The 23,498-nt window shown below is 35.5% G+C and overlaps 1 protein-coding gene and 1 pseudogene across 2 annotated transcripts in view; one reads left to right on the top strand and one right to left on the bottom strand.

Annotated features, from left to right (window-relative positions):
• LOC100944595 lies at nucleotides 1–21,834 on the top strand (annotated as a pseudogene).
• Nucleotides 1–23,498, bottom strand: part of CWC27 (CWC27 spliceosome associated protein homolog) — a 238,280-nt gene that overhangs the window by 151,395 nt on the left and 63,387 nt on the right. The gene's annotated exons all lie outside the window — the stretch shown is intronic.

Here is a 23,498-nt window from a genome sequence, read left to right as displayed (position 1 = left end):
ATGCTTTGATTACCCACAGTTCTTTGCCAAATAAGACCAGTGTCCTAGGCACTGGCTCCCCATCTCACTTGGGCTTATGCCAAAGATGTAAAATTTGGTGCAGATTCCCAAGCCTTAATGCTTCAAGGTGTACCCCTTTTAGCCAATGCTGTAGCTGTTACAATGGGGCCAAAGGGAAGAACAATTATTATTGAACAGAGTTGGGGAAGTCCCAAAGTAACAAAAGATAGTGTGACTGTTGCAAAGTCAATTGACTTAAAAGATAAATATAAAAATATTGGAGCTAAACTTCTTCAAGATGTTGCCAATAACACAAATGAAGAGGTTGGGGATGGTACCACCACTGCCACTGTGTTCGCACAGTCTATTGCCAAGGAAGGCTTTGAAAAGATTAGCAAAGGTACTAATCCAGTGGAAATCAGGAGAGGTGTGATGCTAGCTGTTCATGCTGTCATTGCTGAACTGAAGAAGCAGTCTAAACCTGTGACAATCCTTGAAGAAACTGCTCAGGTTGCTACGATTTCTGCAATTGGAGACAAAGAAACTGGCAGCATCATTTCTGATGCAATGAAAAAGGTTGGAAGAAAAGATGTCATCACAGTAAAGGATGCAAAACCACTGAATGAGGAATTAGAAATTAGTGAAGGCATGAAGTTTGATGGAGGCTATATTTCTCCATACTGTATTAATACATCAAAAGGTCAGAAATGTGAATTCCAGGATGCCTATGTTCTATTAAGTGAAAACAAAATTTCTAGTGTTCAGTCAATCATACCTGCTCTTGAAATTGCCAATGCTTACCATAAGCCCTTGGTCATAATTGCTGAAGATGCTGATGGAGAAACTCTAAGCACACTTGTTTTGAATAGGCTAAAAGTTGGTCTTCAAGTTGTAGCAGTCAAAGCTCCAGGTTTTGGTGATAATAGAAAGAACCAGCTTAAAGACATGGCTGTTGCTACTGCTGGTGCAGTGTTCGGAGAAGAGGGGTTGAAGACCCCTTCCTAACTCTTGAAGATGTTCAGCTTCATGACTTAGGAAAAATTGGAGAGGTCATTGTGACCAAAGATGATACCATGCTCTTGAAAGGAAAAGGTGACAAGTCTCAAATTGAAGAATGTATTCAAGAAATTGTTGAGCAGTTAGAGATTACAACTAGTGAATATGAAAAGGAAAAACTGAATGAATGTCTGGCAAAACTTTCAGATGGAGTAGCTGCTGAAGGTCGGTAGAACAAGCAATGTTGAAGTAAATGAAAAGAAAAACAGAGTTACAGATGCCCTTAATGCCACAAGAGCTGCTGTTGAAGAAGGCATTGTTCTTGGAGGGGTTTGCGCTCTGCTTCAGTGCATTCCAGCTTTGGACTCATTAGCTCCAGCTAATGAAGATAAAAAAAATTGGTATAGAAATTATTAAAAGAACACTCAAAATTCCTGTGAAGACCATCACTAAGAATGCAGGTGTTGAGGGATCTTTGATAGTGGAGAAAATAATGCAAAGTTCTGCAGAAGTTGGTTATGATGCTATGATTGGAGATTTTGTGAATATGGTGGAAAAAGGATCACTGATCCCACAAAGGTTGTAAGAACTGCTTTACTGGATGCTGCTGGGGTGGCTTCTTGTTAACTACAGCAAAAATTAGTCACAGAACTTCCTAAGGAAGAGAAGGACCCTGGAATGGGTGCAATGGGTGGCATGGGAGGTGGCATGTTCTAATTCCTAGAATAGTGCTTTCCCATTAATGAACTGTGACAGGAAGCTCAAGGCAGTGTTCCTCACCAATAACTTCAGAGAAGTCAGTTGGAGAAAGTGAAGAAAAGGCTGGCTGATGTTTAAGAAAATCACTATAACCTTAGTTACTGGTTTCAGTTGACAAATATAATGGTTTACTGCTGTCATCCATTGTCCATGCCTACAGATAACTTATTTTGTATTTTTGAATAAAAAGACATTTGTATATTCCTGATACTGGGTGCAAGAGCCATGTACCAGTGTACTGCCTTCAACTTAAATCACTGAGGCATTTTTACTACTATTCTGTTAAAATCAGAATTTTAGTGCTTGCCATCACCAGATGAAAAGTTAAAAAGCAGCCTTTCTGTGGAGAGTAAGAATAATTGTGTATAAAGTAGAGAAAAATCCTATTATGTGACAACCTTTATGTAATAAAAATTTGCTTAAAAAAGTTTAGATTAAAATTTAGGAACTTTATGTACACATGCGTGTGTGTGTGATATACATAGGAACTCTATATATGAAATACACACTAAGTTTCTTGCAGATAAATATGGAAGTAGTATAATAACTCTCAAAACATAAATACAGAAAATTGTCTCAAGAAAACTTAAAAAAGCTAATGATTTTATAGTAAGTGCTTTATAATATTTCTTCTAACTAGAGAAACTATTTGCATTTGCTTTTGAAAATATAGCCTACAAAAGCTTTAATTGTATATTACCATTTTTAAAAATAAAAACAATATGAAAAAAATCAATTGTGCCATAAGTATTAATATAAGGTGGTGAGTGCTAATGATGAAATTGGTCCATGAAAAAACCCCTATTTTCCTTTTAAAATAATCTAAGATATCTGCTAAGCCAAAAAAAAAAAAATTAATGTTGGAATTTGCAGTTATCTTAATAAAACACAAACCTGGCATAGTGGCACTTGCCTGTATTCTCATATTCTCAGCTTCTCGAGAAGCTGAGGCACAAGGATCACTTGAGCCCATGTGTTTGAGATCAGCATGATGGGTAACCTGGCAAGATCACAACTTTAAAAAAAAAAAAGCAAGCAAGAAAGAGAAAAACACCACTGAATCTATTTCTTTCTTTCTTTCTTTCTTGCTTTTTTTTGTTGCAGTTGTTTAGCTGGCCCAGGCCAGGTTCAAACCTGCCACCTTCCGTGCATGCGGCCAGCACTATAACCACTGTGCTATGGGCACCAAGTCTACTGAATCTATTTCTAAAAAGAATAATCAGTAAACCTTTGGAATAAATATGGTGATATTAATAACATTTCTCCTAAGCCAAGCTTCCTCTTGATAGCTGAACTTATTATTGATGTGCTTATATTATACATTTCTTATAAACAGCCATTTTCTTTTTCTGCTTATCCTGTGGTGGCCTAAAATAAGACCACACTAAATCAGGAAAAATTTTTCTTCTCTAAAAGCAAGTGTGAAGAAACTACCCAAACAGAAAACGTTATTTCCAGGTATGTAATCTGCTAGTTATTCTTACTTCCGTATCTTCATTTTTCTTGTCCTTTTAGTATAAAGGTGAACCTACATAACGTTCTGAAGAAAGTTTCTGCTTTCTATTTGTGAAATAGTCATCATGCAACATTGTTTAAGGAGGTATAGTGTTACCAGATTATCCTCAACTGCTCATTGTGTAGGTCTGCTTTGGTCATTATTTACCAACCATCTCCGTAAGGATAAAGAAGATGTTTTACTTGTCTGAGCCTCATAGCACTTGGTTTTTATTCATAAACAAAAAACAATTATATCTTACACATTTGTTATATTGCTCTCAAAGAAGCGATAAATTAATTGAAATCTTTTTTTCTCAAACATAAAATTCACTGAGCCCCTGTTCTACATCAATACTATCCATACAAGGAGAAACAGTACAAAGCACCTGTTCATTATGTTCACATTTTCAGAGACAGATTTCTATTTTTTACTTGCAAGCACAACAGTCTCTAAGAACGCTGACTTCACTCACTGCTAATAAAATACTACTTATACCCTTCTTCTGTATAATAGTGACTTAAGAGTGAAAACTTCCTGTTCTTTTCTTATTTATTCCCAAATCATTTTTTTCAAATATGACAACAACAAATCTCTTTTTAAAAGGCCCAAAATTGCTAATTGTTAGAACATTAATATTGAGGTTACCAAGCATTTATTCAAGATGGCAAAAATTTAAACATGACCACACTAACTATAAACTTGGCTCTGTGCACCAGTGATCTCATATTAGCCCATCAGCACTAATATGGGGAAGGAAAAGAGAAGAAAAAAATTAACCAACACAACTCTAAATGTACTAATTAGATTTTTTTTCTTTCTTCTTCGTCTTCTTTTTTTTTTTTAATTGAGACAGTCTTAACTTTGTTGTTCTTGGTAGAGTGCTGTGGCATCACAGCCCACAGCAACCTCGAACTCTTGGGCTAAAGTGATTCTCTTGCCTCAGCCTCCCAAGTAGTGGGACTTCTGGCAGCTGCCACAACACCTGGCTATCTTTTTGTTTTTAGCAGGCCGGGGCTGGGTTCAAACCATGGCCAGTGCCCTACCCACTGAGCTATGGGTGACGCCGAAGATCTCTTTTATTCTTGAGAAGAATATTTTTTTTTTTTTTTTGAGACAGAGCCTCAAGCTGTCCCCCTGGGTAGAGTGCCATGGCATTACAGCTCATAGCAACCTCCAACTCCTGGGCTCAAGCGAGTCTCCTGCCTCTGCCTCCCAAGTAGCTGGGACCACAGGCGCCCGCCACAACGCCCAGCTATTATTTGGTTGCAGCCATCATTGTTGTTTTGGCGGGTCCGGGCTGGGGATTCGAACCCGCCACCTTAGATGTACGTGGCTGGCGCCTTAGCCGGTTGAGCTATAGGCGCCGAGCCGAGAAGAATATTTTTAAACATACATGCACACAGTTCAAAAACTAATTCCTAGGTGTACTGAATAGTTTCTTGTAGAGGAAATAGCATGTCCTTCACACGTTATAAAAAATTGTTAGAAACAGGGAGAAAAACAGATTACCACCCTGGATAGTTTTTGACCCTTAGCTAGGACAGTGATAGGTATTTAAGAGAATGACATATTAAAATCAACATCAGTGCTGAAAACTGAAATATTAAGAAAGTAATAGCCATAAAGCAGAGCTTTTCCTAAGATGTGTCTACTTTATCCTAAAGTACAGAACATAGACTCTACTAATAATCTCTATCCAAGATCAACTTCATAAACCAAGCACATTATGGAAATATAAAGTTTTAGGACAGCTCAAGCATAAGCTTTTATAAAGTAGCTATTAGCTAATAGCTATTAGCTATTAGCATAAGCACTTCTAGCAAAGGGTCACTAACTCCCATTTGAACTTCTTTGTGATACGGCAGATTCATTCCATTTTGGACCTAGTCTATCTGTTAAAAGTGTTTTTCTTATATTGAGCCCAAACCTGCCTCCTTATAACTTCCACTTACTAAACCCAGTTCTGTCCTTAAGAGCTATAGAGAAGACAGTCCTTTCATATGAACATCTTCTGACATAAAGGGGCTGGGAAAGCCTTCATACTACACTCTCCAGTTTGTTTGCTGGCAAGTCCATTAACCTAATGGCTTAAAAGATAGGTAATAGGACTCAAACAAAATGGAGTTTCAAAATGTTATGACTTATAAGTCTTCAAAGAGATGACGTTGGAGTTTCAAACTGGAGTTTCAAAATGGAGTTGAAGTTTCAAAATGTTTGAAGTTGGAGTTTCAAATGTTATGACTTACAAGTCTTCAAAGAGATGAAGTTGGAGTTTCAAAATGGAGTTTCAAAATGTTATGATTTACAAGTCTTCAAAGAGATGCTAATTTATTGAAATAATATATAATTTTAGGTTTTCTTTTGAAAATACAGATATGATATCACCTAACCTTGAAAATTAGGTAATTTTCAATTATATAATTTATATAAACTTACAGGTACAAAGTGATGTTATGATTTATTAATATCATGTGGAATAATTAAACCAACCTAGTTGAAATTAAGCATTGAAATTCACTCTTAATTTTATAATAAAAGGTTTTCTTTCCTAAATAACCTAACCCTGAAACATTGGCTTTTTGGTCCTGCCTCCAAATGGCTCTCAGATATGTACTAAATGCTGTTAGCAAAAATGTAATATTTTATTAATAGCTATTTATTTCATTTTCAGTTATGTTGGAGATTTTAACTGTTCAGCACTTATGCAACCTAAAGTTATTGAAACATTTTTAGTCACTGTGATCTTTGGGTTCATGATGAACTAATACTAGGCATTACTTAGCAGCAGATATAAAATTACTGAAGCACTCTAACAAATCACTTATGTTTCATCTATTAGAAAATCTCTTGTATTTTTAGTACTAGTGGAAGTTTATTTCAGGGAACAAAATGGTAATTTGGGTACCAATATCACACTCTCCAAATTATGATACACCATGTCATACACAGAAATAATTGTTTACAAACTTTTCTGAAAAGTCTAATTTCAAGTACTACATTGAAACTGCTATTAGTTTCTAAAAAGGGTTGAAATTCACCTGAAAAAGGAAGAAAATGAGTAAGTTAAATGTGACTAAGTTTCCAACAAAATATTGAGTAAATGACTGCCTACCTTACTTCCTTGTACTAAATGTTCAATAAATCTTGAACAGACATTTTTATTTTGTATCTATTGCTTAACTAGCATTTAAATTAAACCATATAACTAAATTTGATACTTCTCAAAAATTTTCCAGTTTTTAAAAAAAAATTATAAATGAAAAATTTTCAATTACATAATTTATATATGGGGTATAAAGTGATGTTATGATTTGTTAATACAATGTGGAATAATTAAACCAAGCAAGTTAATATCTATCACTTCAAATACTTAATGTTTTTGTGGTGAAAACATTAGACTTTACTTTCTTTGCAATTTTGAAGCATACAATTCTTCTTCTTCTGTTTTTGTTTTTCTCAGACAGAGTCTCTCACTACTGCCCTGGATAGAGTGTAGTGCCACCACTGTAGCTCACTGCAACCTCAAACTCCTGGGCTCAAGCAATCCTCCTCCCTCAGCTGCCTCAGTAGCTAGGATACACATAATCCCCAGTTAATTTTTCTATTTTTATTACAGACAGGGTCTTACTCTTATTCAGGCTGATCTTGAACTCCTGAGCTCAAGCAATTACCCCCCCAACCCCCCTGCCCCAGATGGCTTCCTAGGGGCTAGGATTACAGGTATGAGTCATTGTACCTGGCCTACAATACTAACTCTATTTACCAACTATGTAGTAGAACTAAAAGAAACCACCATCGACAACACAATCTTTTTGAGATTTTGTACCCTTTGACTATCATCACCTTCAGTCTCTTAAACTACCATTCTACTCTCTGCTTCTATGAGTTCAATTGTTTTAGATTCCACATGAGAATACATAGTGTTTGTTTCTCTGTTCCTGGGTTATTTCACATGGCACACTCTTCTCCAATTCTTGGATGATGTTGCTAATTACATAACTTAATTTCCTTCTTTTTAAAGGCTAAATAGTATTCCAACAATATATGTCACATTTTCTTTATCTACTAATCTTCCAATGGACACTTGAGCACATAACTCGGCTATTATGGATAGTGCTGCAATGTATATGGGAGTGCAGACACTTCTTTGATAAACAAATTTTAAATCTTTCAGATAAAAATATCCAGAATTGAGACTGCTAGATCATATGGTAATTCTGTTTTTAGTTTCTAGAGGAACATCCATATAGTTTTCTATAATGATTGTACTACTTTACATTCCCACCAATACTACATAGGCTTCCCTTTTCTCTACATCTTCACCAACATTTATCTTTCTGCTTGTTCATAATGGTCATTCTGACAGGTATGAAATGATATCTCTCATTGTAATATTAATTTTCATATCTCTAAAAAGTAGTAAAGTTGAGTTATTTTTTTGAAAAATGTCTGCTAAGGTCCCTTGCACTATAGTTTGAAATCAGGTAGTATATCTCGGGCTTTATTTATTCTTTTTGCTTATAACTGCCTTGGCTATTAGGGAATTTTTGTGGTTCCATATAAATTTTAGAATTGTTTCCTTTTTTTCCTATGAAAAATAACATTGGAATTTTGATGGGGGTTGCATTGAATCTGTAGATTGCTTTGGGTAGTATGGGTATTTTAATACTATTAATTTTTACATGACCATGCTCTTCTGGCTTGGAGAGTTTCAGTCAAAAGTCAGCTGTCACCCTGATGGATCTGCCCTTGTAGGTCAGTTGGTTCTTACTCCTGGCTGCTTGCAGAATTTCTCTTTTGTTTTGACTTTGAACAGGTTTATTACTTGTCTCTTTTGTCTTGACTTTTGAACAGGTTCTTGGAGATGCTCTGTTTGTATTGAGTTTACCTGGGGTTTGATATCCCGCTAAAAACAGTGTGTCAGAATCTTTGGTAATACTTGAGAAATTTTCATTTATGATATTCTCCAGTAGATCTTCTATTCCTTTAGTACGTTCTTCTTCCCCTTCAGGATCATTATTATACCTGTAATTTTTCTGTTTGAATGCCTCAAGTCCCATAGTTCTCTGAGTAAATGTTCTGCTTTCTCTCTCTTTTCTGCCTCTTTAACTGTTTGGGTTAGCTCAAGAGTTTTATCCTCCAGCTCTGAGATTCTTTCCTCTCCATGGTGTAATCTGTTATTTACACTTTCTACTACATCTTTAAGTTCCCTGATTGACTACTTAAATTCCTTAAACTCCACTATACCCTTTCCTTTCTCTGTTCATCTCTTTCATCCATTCCTTGGTTCTATTTTTCAATTATTTTTTATTATTTTCAAATTTTTTATCAATTCCCTTCTTTGTTTTTGTCATCCATATTTTAAATTCTAATTCTGTCATTTCCATTATTTCTTTTTAGGTGGAATTCTATGCAGTAGCTACCTCATGATTCCTTGTGTGTGTGTGTGTGTGTGGCGGGGTTTGCTCTGTTCTGGTTTTTAACTTTGTCTGAATTTTTCTGTTGGTTTCTCCTCATGTGTGTTTTCTTCTTGTTCACGTCCTTACCTTTCTTTTTCCTCTCACTACCTCCTTCACTTTAAATTACCTTGTATCAGTGCGTAGGTTTTGAAGTGGCCTTTGGTATAAGACCAAAAGGAACAGAAGGGTAAAGAGAGAGCAGAGAGAAAAGAAAAGGAAAGATAAAGAAAAAAATTAAAAGGCAGGATGAAAGAAAAAAATTAAACAAAAGGAGAGAAGGACAGAAAGAGACAGACAACAGAGTGCTTTGATCCATATCTGCAATTCCAGTACTCTGGTGGGGCCAGCCTGGGTGGGTCCCTTGAGGTCAGAAGCTCCTTACCAGCCTGGGCAAAAGCAAGACCTCACCTTCACCAAATACAGAAAAAATCAGTACTATGTTGTAGTGGGCAGTACTGTTTTTCCAAATGCCAAAGCTAGAAGGACAACCTGGACCATGAGCTTAAGGTCTCCTTCAGTCAGACCAATGTTATGATCCCCCTCTAGCCCAGACCTCAGAATAAGGATCTGCCACATAAGTAGAATAATAAAATAAAATAAAGCAGATCAGAGAAAAGAAAAAAATAAAAATAAAGAAGATGAAAAACAAAAGTATATAAGATGAAGATAAAAAAGGATATCTTAGTTGTTGTTTTATATGGGAAAGATGAGAAAAGTTGAAAAATGTCTACCAAAAGATAGAAAAAAGGAGGAAAATAAAAAAGAAAGAAAGAACAAAAGGGGTTGAAAAACCATAGCAAAAATGGAGGAGTCCTTGCTATTGAAAAAAATAAAAATGCAAAAATAAAAATACAACTAAATCAAACCAAACAAAAAACAATAACAATAATAACAACAACAACAAAAACTAATGAAAAAATTGGGAAAAGATAAAATAGAAAAACATTTTATATACACACACACACATACATATATTCTAGATACCAAATGGTGCTGTGTGGTAACAAGATAAGAGGACACACTCACTGATTTTGCTGTATAAGATGGGGGCCAAAAGCCACTATCTAGGTGCTGAGGAGACCCAGTCCTGTCTTCCTTATTTATGTGTCCTCAATCAAGGCTTGGTTGTTTCACTAGCATTCAGTCACCATGGGATTAGGACCCTGTAGTTCTCATGAGATTTCTTAAAAGGCATCCCTCTCCCTTCTGAACAGTGCACCCTGATCACAACATGGGTGTCCCAGGGATGTGGTAGCCTGTTCAATTCACCCCAAGGATGGCTGCCCAAGGTCAACAGGCATGCTAGAGCCAGCTGTGCACTAGGACCCTGTTCTTTCCAACCAGTCCTCCCACAATAGCATTGCCCTGCTAGTAGTCAAGCCACCCAGTGTTTCGATCCCAGCCACTGGAGATGTTTTAGATTACTTGTTCTCTTAAGCCCTTCCATGACAGCTCCAAGAAGCAGCAAAATCTAAGGGGGGAAAAAAACCCTGCACAATAACCCTCTCCTGTTTCTAGTCCTCCACTGAAGTATTAGCCAGCCTCTGCCCCTACTCAGGCACTTCCTTCTGTGTTGGTCTGTCTCATTGCCTAACCTCCTTGTTGGCTCCTGGAGTCCCCTACTGCTTCATAGGAGTGGTGTTCCTGGGCAGGATCTCCCAGCCAGAGATTGCTGGAGTCCTCTCTCATGAGTAGCTGGTAAGGAGATGTCTCTAATCCGTCATCTTGAGTCTTATTTTTTTAAATCCATTTACTCTATGTCTTTTTATTGCAGCATTTAATCCATTTACATTCACAGTAATTACTGATAAATAAGGACTTACTGCTGCTATTTTCTTATAGGTTTCTTATAGGCTATTTATAGGTTTTTTGTAGACTTTTAAAATTTCTTCCTTTCTTGCTATCTTCCTTTGTGGTTTGATGGCTTTTTGTAGTGGTATGCTTGAATCCTTTCTATTTTTGTTTTGTGCTTCCACTATAGATTTTTGCTTTGTGGTTATCATTAAACTTGCAGAGCATATCTTATACTTAAAGCAGCCAATTATAAGCTCATAACAGCCTAATTTCAAGTGCATACAACAATTCTACATTTTAACCCCCTCCTCCATTTTATGTTTTTATGGCAGAATTTACATCATTTTATAATGTTTCCCTTGACAATTTATTTTAGCTATAGTTGTTATCAATGGTTTTTTCCTTTAACCCTTGTACTATGGATAAAATTGCCTTACAATCATTATTATGATCATAGAGTATTCTGAATATAACTTTATTTTACTTATACATTAAATTTTGTGATTTCATGTTATGAAATAGCAGCTTTTATTTTTCAGTTTAAAGAACTCCCTTTAGCAATTATTGTAAAGCAGGTCAAATGGTGATGGAAAAGTGTTTCTCTCTCAATTTTGAAAAAACATTGCTGGGTAAAGTAGTCTTGGAAGTTTTTTTCCCTTCACAGGTTGAACATGCTCCCACCCTCTTCTAGCCGCCAAAGTTTCTGCTGAAAAATCCTCTGATAGTCGTATCATCACCCCTTTTAATGTGATGTGTTTCTCATCTCTTGATGCTCTCAGAACTTTTTCTTTGTCTTCGACATACTTCTCTTTTGAGTGAATTTGACTGGCAACCTCTGTGCTTCCTAACCTGGATGTTGGTATCTATTTGCTGAGTAGGGAATTTTTCAGCTACTAGTTCTTTAAATATGCTTTCCAACCCCTTTTCTCTTTCTTCTCCTGCACATCCTATTATGCAAACATTTTGTCTCTTGATGGTATCTCATAATTCCCAAAGGTGCTTTCTTTATCTTTTTCCACCCCTCTCTTTGTTTTTTGCTCTGCTGATTGCATAGCATGAAATGATCTACCTTTCATCTCACTGATTATTTTCACTGCTCAAGTCTGCCATTGAAGCTTTTTATTGAGTTTTTCAGTTTCGTCACTGTATTCTTCAACTCCATGATTTCTATTTGGTTCTTTATTATTGTTTCTATTTGTTTATTAAACTTATTTTTGTTTTGTGTTATTTTCCAAATTTCACTTAATTTTCTATTTGTCTATGCTTATACTTCACTGAACTTCTGTTTTTCAATTCTTTGTCAGTCATTTCACAGATCTCCATTTCTTTGGATCCCATTAATGGAGATGCATTAGTTTCTTTTGGAGATGTCATGATTCCTTGGTTCTTTATAATTTTCTATGTATTTGAGGAACCAGTTCCTCTTCTGCTGCTTTACAGGTATTCTTTGGCATGGACAAACCTTCATTATTAAGTCTAGCTTGTGATTTTGGAAGGGCTAACTAGTGATGGCCCTGGGCAATCTGAGGCACTGCTTTTGCTCTAATGTTCGGTGGGGCTGCTAGCTGGAGTCCACAGTCCACCGTTCGGTGAGAATGGTGGTTGGGTTCTGCCATTAGGTAGAATTACTGGCTAGCTACAGTGACAGATTCTGGTAGGAAATTGTGGCATTTGGAACATGCAGTTAGATAAGCTGTAGGCTGGGCTCTGAGGTTAGGGAGGGTTTCCCTCATAAAAGGCAATACCAGAAGCTAGTCACTTAAAAATATGTGATTGAGGATTGCTTCTTTTCAGGGTGGAGCCATGGAGTGGGTTTTTGGCTAAGCTGAGTGGCTGCTGGACCTCCTGGGTTGAGACAGTCTGGCCTCTGTGCTTCTTCAAAATGTGCAAAGGCAGAAGCATACCTGCTGCGGCAAAATAACTGGGAGAACTCATTGGCTAAGAGAAGCCACTTCTTTTTTGTTGTTGTTGTTGTTGTTTTTTAGGAGCCACTTCTTGACTTCCCAGATCAAATCAATGCAGACCCTATACTTCTGTGAAATTCACACAGGTGGAGTCTGTCTGCCTGGGCGAGGTCACTGGTCAGGCTTTAGCTGGGAGATGGGGAGGAGCTACTGCTTGACTTCTGAGTCTAGGCCTTTCACATTTCTAAAATGGGAGCAGGTAGGCATTTCCTTGCCTGTATGGAGTCAGTGAGCTGGGCTCTGAGGCTGGGTCGCAGTCTAGGGACTCAAGGTAGGTTGAACTTCCCTAGTTTAGCAATCAGCTTACCTTTGAGAAAAACTATGAGGTTGGCTGCTGCAACTGGGTGCCGTAGGTAACAGAAACAAAGAAGTACCATCAAGATCCATGTGCTAGTCACTATGAAATCTGCCTCCCTTTGTTTCTATCTGACTCCAGGCAGTCGAGTGATGCTGTTTGCTCTTTGTTAAATGAGGCTGGAGTAGGCTTTATGGGAAGCATGTCAAAATTCTAGGGACGCTAGAATGCATCCAGTTCTCTCTTTCCCCTAGAAATTATGCCCCTCCCCCCAATCCCCTCTTTCTGATGCTTTGCTGACTTGGAGGAGAGAGAGGAGCAGTGTGGTTAGAGCCAATATCATACTTCTTACTTTCTTAAGGCAGTTTTCAAATGGATATTTCAATCTATGGATAGTTGCTAGTTGAATTTTCAGGGGGTGAGATGGAGAATGGAGCCTGAGACTTTCTATTTTGCCAGCTTGCCAATGTCACTCTCCCATAAGTACATTTTATTTTAAAATTCATGTAGGTATTAGAATGTCTATGACATTTCTATTTTGATTTTCTAGCAATATAAAAAATTCTGTTAATGTTTAGAAAGAGAAAATCAGCTCATTTTTTTCACAGACAACCTCAAGAGTTCTTGCTGAACAAGTAAAATTAATGTCTAGCAATAATGTTTATTATCCTTCCTCACACTGACATAAATAACTGACAACCAGTGGACTGGGATTTTTCAAGAAATATCATTTCATAAAAACACATATTCATTAAGAAAGCCCTACATAAAACCTTGAAAGATTAAACCTCACAACACTAACATTAATGTAGATTGCTGTTGTTATGTAAATGAATCCCTTTCAAAATGAACCATTACTAAAGACTTGAAGATTGAGATCAAGAGTTTATTGGCCAGGGTATTTTGATAAAGAGTTAGAATTTGAAAAACTATACTAGAACTCATCACCTGCCATGCTAAGGAGTTGTATATTTAATTCTTTTGGCTGTTGGGAGTTATTTAGGAAATATGATTAAGAGGGGTTAACATGAATAAACAGTGTTTTAGGAAAATCACTCTATCAACATAGGAAAGACTATCTTAAAGAGTGCAAGCAGGGAAATCAATTACATTACAATATTATAAGCCAGGAGTCAGCAAACTTTCTGTAACAGACCAGATAGTAAATATTTTCGGCTTTGCAGGCCACATGGTACCAATCACAATTACTCAAATCTGCCATTGTTGCATAAAAGCAGCAATAGACAAAATGTAATCATATGAATGTGGCTACGTTCTATTAAAACTTTATTTCAAAAACAGATGGCAGGCTGGATTGGTCTGTAGTCAGTAGTTTGCCAACCACTGTTTTAAGTCAAAAATAAATACCTGAACTTGGCAAATACAGTAGTAATAAAGACTAGGGAAATGGATCTTAAAGATTTAAGTAGAAGATCTGACAGGTTTGGTGACCAACTAGATGTAAAGGTAGACATTACAGAAATAAGAGTCTAGAACAACTTCCAACTTTCTAGCTTGGATAACTAGGTGGCTAAGAATATATTCAGAGAGAATCTACAATAGTGCTATGGTTTGAATATCCCCTCCAACACCTGTGTTGAAATTTAATTGCCAATGTGACAATATCAAGAAGTGTGAAATTTAAGAGGTGATTAGGCTATGAGGGGTTCTGCCCTAATGAATGGATTAATGCTTTTATCACAGGAGTAAGTCAATATTGTGGGAATAGGGTCTTAATAAGGTGAGTTTAGCCGGATATCCTCTCTGACTTGTGCCCTCACTTGCCTTTTCACTTTCTGCCTTCCACCTTCTACCCTGGGCTAACAGCACAAAGGGCCTCATCAGATGCTGGCACCATATTCTTGGACTTCTCAGCCTCCAGAACCATCACCAAATAAACTTGCATTGTCTACAATTACTCAGTTTCTGGTATTCTATGATAGTATCAGAAAATGGACTAAGACAGATGGGGAGTAAACTTGGTGAGAATGATTATAATTTTTTGTTTTGGACATGTTGAATTTGAAGTTCCTGTGGGACATCTAATTGAAACAGTTACAACATGCTTTTCCACCTCAGCAACTTAACAGTTACCACATCCTGTCAATTCTTCCTTATAAATCTCTCAAATTTCTTTGCTATTACCCTTCCCTCCATTCCTCTGGATTAGCCCCTTACAAGTTGGCCTCACAATTGGTTTCCAGGCTTTAAGCCTTAGGACCAGCTAATCTACTGTTCACACTAGGGCTGCCCCAACCATTCTAAAATGTAAATATGATCATACCACTCCCCTCCTTAAAATTCTTCAACAGCTCCCCAACAATCTGTAAGCCCTTTTATTATCTGACTTCTATCTCCTATAAACTAAAAGTAAAAAAACAATTATGGTAGCTTTCTTTTGCCTTTATATGGTACACATTTTTACCGGGGGAACCTGCTTCATAAAAAGATTTGTAGATATAATGCAAAAATATTAACAGTTTTATATAAATAGTGAAAACTGTTTTCTCTATTACCTATTTCTGTTTTCTAAAATGTCCTTAGTGAGAACATATTACTTTTTTAATAAAAAGGGAGAAAAAGTTAAAAACACACACAAGAGCAACAACAATCAACTCTCTTTCTGCCAACTCCTTCTGCTCAGTTCTTGGGAAAGCTTCATCTTCCCATTTCGTGAGGACACTGGGTACTGCAGCCACTCTTGGGTGTAGCAGCTGGTCCTCTGGACCACCTCAGCTCTTGTAGAGCTCAGTCTCTGCTTGACACACTTAGCGACTTGTTTCCACAAACTGACTAATTGGCTCCTGATTCCCAGCCACAGCATTGGAGATTTGGCTCTGGAGAGGGCAAGTCTCAAGGGCTATGTCCCTGGCAGGGAGCTCATATGTAGTAGTTTCCTCCCAAAGAGAGTACCTAAAAACTAGATTTCAGGGAGTTTATATAATAATTTTATGGCCACATATGACCCTGTAGTGTTATGGTAACACCCTAACCTAACACCATATGGTAACACATATGACCCTATAGTGTTATAGAAGTGTGAAGAGTACCTTTTGATTCTTTCTGCTATGATCACTCAATCAGTTCCCATGTCCAGTTGCTACTGCTTTTTTTAGAAACAACTTTTTCCCATCTTTTCATTTCAACATTCTTTTTAAGTGCTTGAATTTCTCCCTTATATATCTGCCACATATTCCTCATTGATCTCTTTGCATTTAGCCTTCCCTAATCATACATAATCTATCTTATTACAGTAGTACTCAGAAACCCTAAATTTAAGACTCTCAAGGAAAGCTGAAACTGTAGCCTTAAGATCACCACACTCTAGCCCAACATTTCTTTTTCCAGTATTTGCCTATGGAGATAGCTGGGCCTTTCTTAACACTTTCTCTAAATAGGTACTGTGTTTTTTTGCTTCCAAATACTTTCTCAAGCCCCACTCAAAAAGGAATGACCTCGTTCTACTTATTGTCATCTGCTAAGACGTAATGGCCTAGCTTAAATGCTACCTCTTCCATTATGCTTTTCTTTATTTGCAAAAATCAACTACTTTTGCCTTGAATTCCTTTACCACTGCCAATATCATATATATGTACTCACCAAATTCTGGCCAAGGTCATACACTCTAATGCTATAGTTTTCTTTCTTTCTTTCTTTTTTAACTTACTCTCATCTTCTTAATTCTTAGGCTCTTCACAGGGCCCTCATAATTTAATACAGAGTCAATGAATACTGAATGTTTCTTCTCACCTAATATTTTAAGGGTCAAGACTTTGTCCTCACAGCTCTAAACTCTATGCACCAAAAATATTTAAGGGACTAATAAATATACTACATAAGTACTTCACTTCTTCTCTCATTCAATAAATATTTTTTGAATACCTACTATACGCCAGGTATAGAAGTTAGGCATTCATAAAAGACAATTCAATTAAAATTTTGAAAACAGTGCAACCTTCCATTGTTTTGAAATATGCCCTTTCTCTATCAAAAAAGAGAGACACACCAGACAGCTTCTTAGTTTTTCTTGGGTCAAGTTTTCATAGCATGACTCATCATTATTTTTCATAAATTTCTGAAGCAGATATGACTACATTTAAACCTGAGTATAAAAATCAATCTATAAAGAAACGTAAGTGATTTTTAAAATTTGGTCAATTTAGATTACCACACATCTGTTCTTTTTCTTTGATGCAAAAAAATCAAGAGCTCTGAGTTAATCTAAAATTCAAAGTTATAATATACATTTCAGCTTTAATAGTTATAGAGAAATGGGCTTTCCAGAACATTGTTAAGTTAGTGACAGACAACACCTGGGTATTAACTCTGCTTCCTGCCTCTGGATGAAAAAGTGTCTTTGCTGACACTGAGTTTGGTTCAAGAACCAGGGAAGTCTGGTAATTTTAAACATTCCCTTAAAAGGAAGCCTATGGATTGCTAGTTCAAGTTCTTCTGGAATAATGATGAAAATGAAATAGCCCATAGATTCTTTTTTCTTTTAGAATAGTGATGGTAAAAGGAAAGTCACTAATCTCTATTAAGGACCTTGGTGATGAAGGAAAACTGTGCTAATTCATGTTGGTGGTCAAGAAAAAGTATGCTAGATATGCTGCATCTGCTTCTACCCTACTTGTATTTCTGCTAAAACACTGGATCTTTCATTAATTTAACTGGGAATATAAAGCCAAATGCACATGTGTACATACGTACGTCTACATGTGTATATATTCTCCTCTTGTGTATCCGCAACCCACCAAAAGCACTGTACTCTAAAAATAAGATAACAAAGGCCATCTAATGACTTTAATTGAATAAGTAGTGCTAATTCCGCATGAATAAATCAAATATATGGTAAGTACTAGCTGTGGAGATTGCTCATTTGATTAACCAAAGAGAATCACTCTTAATTAAGGGCTACACTTCTGCTCAAAATAATGTAAATATTCAAAAATCTCTAGGAAAAATGTAGTATTAGCAAAGTGCTCTTGAAAGATGCTTAAACTTTTTAGAAATGATACCCAAAAGACACACTAAAATTTCTCCCCCCTACCAAAAAAAACTATTAAATGTTTTCAACTTCAAAAATGCTTTGAAAGACAAGGATTTCTAGAACCAGCAATAACTACTTCATATTTTATATTTTGGAACAAACTCAACAAAATTACACACTAAACTGATTTGTAAAACTCTAAATAAAATAGACCCTTGTGAAGTAAGGTTTGGGTTTTGTTGTTGTTGTTGTTTGGTTTTTTTAATGTTGAAATGGAAAATACAATGATAAATTGGTAAAATGTATTATTTAAGCCTGGACTTGTTTCTTATTGGCCTTGCTAAGGACAAGCCATTTTATTATTTAAAAGAGATAAGACTAATGCTAGATATTAAACAATGACTTCATTGAGATCATTTCTGGTTTCTCCATGAAAAGGGGAATGATAAAAATCTTCTCATGAGTTTTGAAACCAAATTTGACACTTTAGTTGCCAAAGTAAGCAATGGAGTCACATTAAAAACTTATCAATGTACAAAAGTTCTATTTTAAAAAGTTAACTAAAATTAAGTAGGCTGTTGAAGATCTTAACATTGTAAAATTCTAGTCCCAACACCCTAAAATGTAGTAATATATGATAAAGATTACAATAGTGCCATTTCACACGAATGCTGTTAGAGCTCCTTCCTCAGACAAAAGGCCTTTTGATACATCTACTTTCATGTAAAAAATAAATTCTTAAACCTTAAAAGCTGAACTCACTCCAAAATATTTTTGAGGATTTCTCATTTGTACCTGGAAAAGGCTTGGGCTTGAATGACTTGTGAACCGCAATTACGCACATCCACAAATGGCCTACTCCAGACATGAGTATTTGTTTGTAACATTTGGTGGGTATGAAGTGGCAAGCACAAAAGCCATCCTTTTGAAACTTTTCCCAGTGTATGGAAAATCTTAGTTTCTCATTTATGTAAACCAGTCCGGTAACTCAGATAAATACAACTCTTTTGGAACAGAAACATTACCACCACGGCCTTGCTTTCCTCAGCTAAACTTAGAGCACTCGGTGATGGGCACATTTTCTGGGCTCCACCTTCTGCAAACAAATTTAAAAGTAATGAAAAGTAACCAAGGCTTTACATCACAGAATAACAGATTTAGGAACGAAGACTGGAGAAATGTTACAAACAGTACTGTTATTCTGTTGGGTGATTTAAACAGTAAGATTTATTGTCTCCTTCCAGTCTAAATTCTAACCCATGGATTTTGTCAAGGGTTCGTACTAACTCACATCAAATTAGCCTTGATGTGAATGAGCCAACTTACTCCTAACCACATACTAAAAGTAGGAAAATGATTTGCCTCTTATTTTAAAGGTCACATGCCTGGGACCTCTGCAAACAGTAGTAGTATTAAAGAGAAAACTCCATGTAGTTCCAAGAATGGTAAAAACATCTTCACATAGGAAAACTTTTGATTAGCAATTGAATGAAAGTAAAAACATAACACTAAAGTTATGTAAGGTAAAAATAGAACATATAACATAATGTTCTGCAAAGCCAGAGGAAATCAAGTGCTATCTGTGTCTGACAGCCTTTTCTCTTTCCCATCCATTGTCTAAAGCCACTAATGGACATTAGATTATCTTAAAGGTGTAGTACTTCTAAGCACTTTGAAAAAAAAGTGGGGCCTCAGCAGTATTTAAACTTAATTGTAAGCCACTTGCTAAAGGTTCACTAAATGATACCATTTTGTTTATAAATGTAATAATAATACGTTCTCATGGGAGTGGCTTACATGTAATAATTAAATAATTATTTGAATATAATGTTCAAATATTAAACTAAATGAGGAATATAATTTACCAACTCGTTTACTGCCTCATTAAATATTTTCTTCTTGGATTAAGCAATTTAATGTCTTATCTATTTCATGACCAAAATCAAACTAACAGATTTTAAATCTCTGGTTAGTTCTGATTGCCTGCATTTCAACAGTTGCAGGAATTAAAATAGGCTCATAAAAAAACAAGAGATATCAAAGCAACATACATTATGACAAGACTCATGTCTTTCTTCCTTATGTAGGTAACAATATAGTGGTCTGTCGCATAAAAAACATAAAATACAAAGATAGCCTATAAAACAAAAGTCACCAGAGAAGTCTGATTGATTTTGCCAGAGCTCTATAATCCTATAGATGTTTACAGGAAAAATAAATTATGAAAAGAGACTGAATGTTCCACACAATGAACAAATATCAAAATGATATTTAAGTTATATAAAAACTTGACCATCAGTTCATGACAAACTATTCTTTCGTATTGAAATGAATCTGCACTACCTATATTTAGCAAGATAACATCATAGAGAAATATACAGCTATTTCCAGTGCTAATTTACATAATGGAAAGTGGAAAAGTTTGCTGTTCCACATGCCAAGCCAAAGTATATAATTATCTTTGCCAAACGTACAGCAGTCTACAGAGTTTGAATACATGAGATATCCATAGCCAGAATTATATCTGTTTTATGGATATGCACATAAAGGGAAGAAGGAACACCAATTTAATCTATCACCTTCTAAAATGTGAATTAGACTTTTACTTTATGTAGAAAATAGTCATTCATTTATTTGGTAACTTTTTGAAATTATAATATTAAAAGAACTTATTATTTAAAGACACATCATGTTAATGCACATAAAAGAATGTTTGTGGAAATAGTCTATTGTTAGAAAAATTTCTTCACTCTAATATGTGCATCAAATGGTAGCTTTTTATTTATTAAAATAAATAAAATTATACTTATAAATCTAAAATCCATAAGAATATATATTTTTTATAATGTTCTCCATTTCTGTTTTGTTAATCTGGATTTTAAAAGATGTGTTTTTATATTATCAAGAAGAAGACCTATGTAAGCTCCAGAAACCTTCAGTTGTTTTGGCAGTGGGAGCCAGGGGAACTCCCAGAATTGCAAAGTCTTTTCCTGTTTTATAGCTGAATCCAAGGACAGCCTTTAGAAACAATTCTTGCTTCACCAAATATAAAGCTTGCTTTTGGAGATGGCTCAGGGGAAAGGATTAAGAGCTTAGGTGTACACAAGCTTGGAGAAACAGCATAGGATAAGCATTTGAATAGGAAACTTTTGGACCCTAGGTATAGAATACATATGTGTCCTTGGAGTTTACAAAGAAATATTTTAATTTCAATCAAGACTAACAGCAGAAATACAAGGAAGGACAGACATCAGTAAAAATAAAGTTAAGATAAATGCTTGGAAATCTCTCCACTTTCCTTTTGAATGTGTCACTGCACTGAGCATTACCTTTTGGCCAGACTGAGAAGAGTGATTATCATCTAGTCTAACTTAGAGTGAAAGGTGTTTCATAGAACTCCAAAAACTAAATTATAAACATGAGGGTAAAACAAAATATGAAATTATTCCAGATTTCTTGTAGGGACCTAGAAAATTACATCAAAGTTCTTTTGATTTAAAAAAAAAAGAAAAGTTATTTTGTGTTTATGATGCATAGAAGCATACTGAGATAATAAGAAGGGACTTAATATCACAAATTTATAGAAGAGTTCACTGAAAGTTCAAATCAGAAAAGAGCAAGATTATGTTGCTGGTTACAAAGACGACAGAAAAAAGTTGTACTTATTACCTTATTGTACAAACATTTAATTCAATAAATGCTGGAATTTTTCAAAATGTTAATATGGTTTTAACTTTCTTTAGAATGTATTTGGCTATTAATGATACAATGTGTTTTCCTTTAAAAAAAAAAAAAGACAAATTTTGAGATTGTTTCCATAAAAAATTTCACAGTTGATTTCCCCTCCATTTCATGTTTAGTGATATTATATATGTATGTAGGTGTGTGTATGTGTGTATGTATGCACATACACACACACACACAGACACACTTAGGTAATTGGTATTTATTATTCTAACAGAATAATTTCATCAGTGTGATTAATCAATGGCATACATTTCCCATTGGCCCCTAAAGTATGATTAAGCTACATTCAATCAGAAGTTCTGGCAAACATGTTCAAGAAAGATAGGTGCAATCAAGAACTTGTATATTCTGAATAAAGATAGATTTAACTTTAAGGAAAGATGAATTTTGGTTATATTCAGAGACTCAATATTCTCCCCCTACACTGTATGGCAAAGAGGATTATTAGCTTCTCAGCACAAAGCTCTAGGTGAAGAACACTGAAAAAAATAACTAAAATTATTTGAGTACATACAGAACTATCGACTTCCAGATAAATCCAGTTGCAAAGAATATATGAAAGAAAACAAAAGCCTCCAACACAAATGGGTCATTTAACTTTAAGAGTAGCCAAGTTGCGTCATCAGTTAACACTGAAATCCATGACAATATAACAACCTTTTTTTTATACCACACTGCATATTCCCCTCGAGGTCATTTAAACTACAGAGGAAATCATCAGCACACATTGGTCAATAAGAGAATCCAATTATAGAATATAGATGGTAGAATTTCCTCCTCCATCATTGCTATCAAAGTGATTCAAAGTACACGCAGCCTCTAAGTCACAAACATCTGACTTACATACAACTTGCACTTACAAACTGAAGCTATTATTATGAACTGAGTAAGTCCCTGAGTTACAAATATCCAACTGATGTTGACTCACATTTATGAACAGAGGCTATTACAGGTAATAGGTATCTGTTTCAATTTACATACAAATTCAACTTAAGAACAAACCTATAGGACCTGTTTTGTTCATAACCTGGGGACTGTCTGTATACTCTCTGCGATTTGAAATAGTATAAATAAAATATTTTAAGAACTGTCTCTAAAAATCTTCAGAACTAAACTGTGTTTAAGTAATAGTAAACTGTCTTAAGTAGATGCTGATTTGAAGCAGTGAGATGAACTTGAATGGAGTTGTCAAATATCCAGAATTAATGAAACACACACAAAAATCTGTGTGGAAGTGTGTATGTATATATATAATACAAAATAATTTGTAAACACATGGGCTTCCTATTTACCAGGTACCCACCTAAGAGCTTTATATTCATTTAACCTCTCACACTAATACTGTGATAGATTATACTACGATATATTATTGATTATTATAAGCTCACTTTACAAATGAAAAAAACTGAGGTAACTACTTGCTTTAGAGCTCTAGATTTCAAGATAGGCAGAGTCAGATTCATTTGGTCCTAGAGTTTGAACTTTAAAAACACTAAGCAAGCAGTCCAAAGGTATGGGGTTTGTGGACCCCAGGAAACCTGAAATCATATCAAGAAAGTTCATCGGAGCAAGATTACTTTAGTACTAATCCTAAGATATGAATTTCCCCTTTTCTCTGTTTTGACATTTGTACTAATGGTACAAAAGCAACACTGGATAAAAGGGCTGTAACTCTAGCACTAATCAAGACAGTGGTAGCAAACTCCACTAAAACTCTTGTAATTGTCTCTGTCAAGCACTCACAGTAGTGTAAATTGCCTATTTTATCTAAGAATATCCTTGATGAAGCAGTAAAATTAGGAAATTTTAACCTGAGCATAGTATTCTACATAATAAAACACAAGTAAGCATAAAGAACTTTTACCACATACACAAGTATAGTAGTTGTTTTGGAAAAAAAAAACGACACTGCAATTGTATAAATTGTGAATTAAAATTGTCAGGTTTTTTTTTTTTTTTTTTTTTTTTTTTGAGACAGAGCCTCAAGCTGTCCCCC

Source organism: Otolemur garnettii, unplaced genomic scaffold (assembly GCF_000181295.1).
Source record: "Otolemur garnettii isolate 467f Iridium unplaced genomic scaffold, OtoGar3 scaffold00017, whole genome shotgun sequence".
Taxonomy (NCBI): domain Eukaryota; kingdom Metazoa; phylum Chordata; class Mammalia; order Primates; family Galagidae; genus Otolemur; species Otolemur garnettii.
The sequence above is the reverse complement of the archived record's forward strand: the minus strand, read 5'-3'. Positions and strand labels throughout refer to the sequence as shown.